Here is a 5618-nt window from a genome sequence, read left to right on the forward strand (position 1 = left end):
CCACACACACACAATAAATGACTGCCATGCAAAGGAAACTCACGTTCCCATTTTCCAGTGACTGAAGATAAAAATTTAGAGTTATCTTGTTGCTGTAATTTTCTTCTTTTTTTTTTCTTTTTTGAACTTGAGTGCCTTTCAATTTATTTATTTATTATTTTATTTTATTTATTTTTAAATATATATTTATTTATTTTAATTGGAGGCTAATTACTTTATAATATTGTAGTGGTTTTGCCATATATTGTCAGGAATCCACCATGGGTGTACATGTGTTCCCCATCCTGAACCATCCTCCCACCTCCCTCCACATTCCATTCCTTTTGGCTCATCCTAGTGCACCAGCCCCAAGCACCCTGTCTCATGCATCGAACCTGGAGTGGCGATCCATTTCACATATGATAATATGCATGTTTCAATGCCATTCTCCCAAATCATCCCACCCTCGCCCTCTCCCACAAAATCAAAAGACTGTTTATACATCTGTGTCTCTTTTGCTGTCTCACATATAGGATTATTGTTACCATCTTACTAAATTCCATATATATGCGTTAGTATACTGTATTGGTGTTTTTCTTTCTGGCTTACTTTGTATAATAGGTTCCAGTTTCATCTACCTCATTAGAGCTGATTCAAATGTATTCTTTTTAATGGCTGATTCATATTTCGTTGTGTGTTTGTACCACAGCTTTCTTATCCATTTGTCTGCTGATGGACATCTACATTACTTCCATGTCCTGGCTATTACAAACAGTGCTGCAATGAACATTGAGAACAAGTGTCTCTTTCAATTCTAGTTTCCTCGGTGTGTATGCCCAGCAGTGGGATTGCTGGGTCATATGGCAGTTCTATTTCCAGTTTTTTAAGGAATCTCCACACTGTTCTCCATAGTAACTGTACTAGCTTGCATCCCCACCAACAGTTTAACAGGGCTCCCTTTTCTCCACACCCTCTCCAGCATTTATTGCTTGTAGATGTTTGGATAACAGCCATTCTGACTGGCATGAGATGATACCTCATTGTGGTTTTGATTTGCATTTCTCTGATAATGAGTGATGTTGAGCATCTTTTCATGTGTTTGTTAGCCATCTGTATGTCTTCTTTGGAGAAATGTCTGTTTAATCCTTTGGCCCATTTTTTGATTGGGTCATTTATTTTTCTGGAATTGAGCTGCATGAGTTGCTTGTATATTTTTGAGATCAATTCTTTTTCAGTTGCTTCATTTGTTATTATTTTCTCCCATTCTGAAGGCTGTCTTTTCACCTTGCTTATAGTTTCCTTTGCTGTGCAAAAGCTTTTAAGTTTATTTAGGTCCCATTTGTTTATTTTTGCTTTTATTTCCAATACTCTGGGAGGTGAGTCATAGAGGATCCTTCTGTGATTTATGCCAGGGAGTGTTTTGCCTATGTTTTCCTCTAGGAATTTTATAGTTTCTGGTCTAACGTTTAGATCTTTAACCCATTTTGAGTTTATTATTGTGCATGGTGTTAGAAAGTGTTCTAGTTTCATTCTTTTACAAGTGGTTGACCAGTTTTCCTGCACCACTTGTTAAAGAGATTGTCTTTTCTCCATTGTGTATTCTTGCCTCCTTTGTCAAAAACAAGGTGTCCTTAGGTATGTGGATTTATCTCTGGGCTATCTATTTTGTCCCATTGATCTATATTTCTGTCTTTGTGCCAGTACCATACTGTCTTGATGACTGTGGCTTTGTAGTAGAGTCTGAAATCAGGCAGGTTAATTCTTCCAGTTCCATTCTTCTTTCTCAAGATTGCTTTGGCTATTCGAGGTTTTTTGTATATCCATACACATTGTGAAATTATTTGTTCTAGTTCTGTGAAAAATACCGTTGGTAGTTTGATAGGGATTGCATTGAATAGATAGATTGCTTTGGGTAGTATGCTCATTTTTAGTATATTGATTCTTCCAATCCATGACACGACATATTTCTCCCTCTATTTGTGTCCTCTTTGATTTTTTTTAAACAGTGTTTTATAGTTTTCTATATATAGGTCTTTTGTTTCTTTAGGTAGATATATTCTTAAGTATTTAATTCTTTTCGTTGCAATGGTGAATGGAATTGTTTCCTTACTTTCTCTTTCTGTTTTCTCATCTTTAGTGTATGGGAATGCAAGGGATTTCTGTGTGTTAATTTTATATCCTGCAGCTTTACTGTATTCATTGATTAACTCTAGTAATTTTCTGGTGGAGTCTTTAGGTTGTTCTATGTAGAGGATCATGTCATCTGCAAACAGTGAGGGTTTTACTTCTTTTCCAGTCTGGATTCCTTTTATTTCTTTTTCTGCTCTGACTGCTGTGGCCAAAACTTCCAAAATTATGTTAAATAGTAGTGGTGAGAGTGGTCACACTTGCCTTTTTCCTGACTTTAGGGGAAAAGCTTTCAATTGTTCACCATTGAGGATAATATTTGCTGAGGGGTTGTCATATATAGCTTTTTTAATGTTGAGGTATGTTCCTTCTATTCCTACTCTCTGAAGGGTTTTTATCATAAATGGGTGTTGAATTTTGTCAAAGGCTTTCCCTGCATCTATTGAGATAATCACATATTTTTATCTTTCAATTTGTTAATGTGGTGTATTACATTGATTGATTTGAGGATATTGAAGAATCCTTGCATCCCTAGGATAAAGCCCACTTGGTCATGAGTATGATCTTTTTAATATGTTGTTGGATTTTGTTTGCTAGAATTTTGTTAATGATTTTTGCATCTATGTTCATCAGTGATATTGGCCTGTAGTTTTCTTTTATTGTGATATCTTTGTCTGGTTTTGGTATTGGGGTGATGGTGGCCTCATAGAATGAGTTTGGAAGTTTACCTTCCTCTGCAATTTTCTGGAAGAGTTTGAGTAGGATAGGTGCTAGCTCTTCTCTAAGTTTTTGGTAGAATTCAGCTGTGAAGCCGTCTGATCTTGGGCTTTTGCTAGTTGGAAGATTTCTGATTAGCGTTTCAATTTCCATGCTTGAGATGGGTCTGTTAAAATTTTTTATTTCTTCCTGGTTCAGTTTTAGAAAGTTGTACTTTTCTAAGAATCTGTTCATTTCTTCCCAGGTGTCCATTTTATTGTCATATAGTTACTGATAGTAGTCTCTTATGATCCTTTGTATTTCTGTGTTGCCTGTTGTGATTTCTCCATTTTCACTTCTTATTTTGTTGACTTGATTCTTCTCCCTTTGTTTCTTGATGAGTCTGGCTAATGGTTTGTCAGTTTTATTTATCTTCTCAAAGAACCAGCTTTTAGCTTTGCTGATTTTTGCTATGGTCTCTTTTGTTTCTTTTGCATTTATTTCTGCCCTGCTTTTTAAGATTTCTTTCCTTCTACTAGCCCTGGGGTTCTTCATTTCTTCCTTTTCTAGTTGCCTTAGGTGTAGAGTTAGGTTATTTATTTGAATTTTTTCTTGTTTCTTGAGGTAAGTCTGTATTGTTATGAACCTTACCCTTAGCACTCCTTTTACAGTGTCCCATTGGTTTGCGGTTGTTGTGTTTTCATTTTTTTTCTGTGCATATTTTGATTTCTTTTTTTATTTCTTCTGTGATTTGTTGATTATTCAGCAGCATGCTGTTCAGTCTCCATATGTTGGCATTTTTAATACTTTTTTCCCTGTAATTGACATCTAATCATGGTAAGGTGTCTGCCTACAATGTGGGAGACCTGGGTTCGTTCCCTGGGTCAGGAAGATCCTCTGGAGAAGGAAATGACAAACCACTCCAGTACTTTTGCCTGGAAAATCCCATGGATGGAGGAGTTTGGTAGGCTACAATCCATGGGGTCACAAAGTGTTGGACATGACGGAGCGACTTCATTTCACTTCACTTTACACATTGTGGTCAGAAAAGATTCTTTGAAAGTTTCAATTTTTTTGAATTTACCAAGGCTAGATTTATAGCCCAGGATGTGATCCATCCTGGAGAAGGTTCCATGTGCACTTGATTAAAAGGTGAAATTCATTGTTTTGGGGTAAAATGTCCTATAGATATCATTAGGTCTAACTGGTTCATTGTATCATTTAAAGTTTGTGTTTACTTGTTAAATTTATGTTTAGTTGATCAATTCATAGATGTGAGTGGGGTATTAAAGTCTCCTACTATTATTGTGTTATTAATTTCCCCTTTCATACTTGTTAGCGTTTGCCTTATTGTGGTGCTCCTGTGTTGGGTGCATATATATTTATAATTGCTATATCTTCTTCTTGGATTGGCCCTTTGATCATTTTGTAGTGTCCTTCTTTGTCTCTTTTCACAGCCTTTATTGTAAAGTATATTTTATCTGATATGAGTATTGCTACTCCTGCTTTCTTTTGGTCTCTATTTCCATGGAATATAATTTTCCAGCCCTTCACTTTGAGTCTGCATGTGTCCCTTGTTTTGAAGTGGGTCTCTTGGAGACAACATATATGGGGGTCTTGTTTTTGTATCCATTCAGCCAGTCTTTGTCTTTTGGTTGGGGCATTCAACCCATTTACAATTAAGGTAATTATTGATAAGTATGATTCCATTGCCATTTACTTTGTTGTTTTGAGTTCGAGTTTATACACCTTTTCTGTGTTTCCTGTCTAGAGAATATCCTTTAGCATTTGTTGGAGAGCTGGTTTGGTGGTGCTGAATTCTCTCAGCTTTTGCTTGTCTGTAAAGCTTTTGATTTCTCCTTCATATTTGAATGAGATCCTTGTTGGGTATAGTAATCTGGGTTGTAGGGTTTTTTCTTTCATCACTTTAAGTATGTAATGCCATTCCCTTCTGGCCTGAAGAGTTTCTATTGAAAGGTCAACTGTTATCCTTTGGGAATCCTTTTGTGTGTTATTTGTTGTTTTTCCTTGCTGCTTTTAATATTTGTTCTTTGTGCTTGATCTTTGTTAATTTGATTAATATGTGTCTTGGGGTGTTTTGTATTGGGTTTATCCTGTTTGGGACTCTCTGGTTTTCTTGGAGGTGGATGACTATTTCCTTCCAATTTTAGGGAAGTTTTCAATGAATATCTCCTCAACTCTTTTCTCATGACCTTTCTTTTTGTCTTCTTCTTCTGGGGCTCCAATGATTCGAATGTTGGATCATTTAACATTGTCCCAGAAGTCTTTGAGTTTCTCTTCATTTTTAAAAAATCTTTTTTCTTTTCTCCTCTCTGCTTCATTTATTTCTACCATTCTATCTTCTACCTCACTTACCCTATCTTCTGACTCCATTATTCTACTGTTGATTCCCTCCAGAGTGTTTCTTACCTCATTTATTGCATTATTCATTATATCAGTTCAATTCAGTTCAGTTGCTCAGTCATGTCCAGCTCTTTGTGACCCCATGAATCACAGCACAACAGGCCTCCCTGTCCATCACAAACTCCCGGAGTTGGTGATGCCATACAGCCATTTCATCCTCTGTCATCCCCTCCTCCTCTTGTCCCCAGTCCTTCCCAGTATCAGGGTCTTTTCCAATGAGTCAATTCTTCACATGAGGTGGTCAAAGTATTGGAGTTTCACCTTCATCATCAGCCCTTCCAATGAACAGTCAGGACTGATCTCCTTTAGGATGGACTGGTTGGATCTCCTTGCAGTCCAAGGGACTCTCAAGAGTATTCTCCAACACCACAGTTCAAAAGCATCAATTCTTC

Source organism: Muntiacus reevesi, chromosome 20 (assembly GCF_963930625.1).
Source record: "Muntiacus reevesi chromosome 20, mMunRee1.1, whole genome shotgun sequence".
Classification (NCBI taxonomy): domain Eukaryota; kingdom Metazoa; phylum Chordata; class Mammalia; order Artiodactyla; family Cervidae; genus Muntiacus; species Muntiacus reevesi.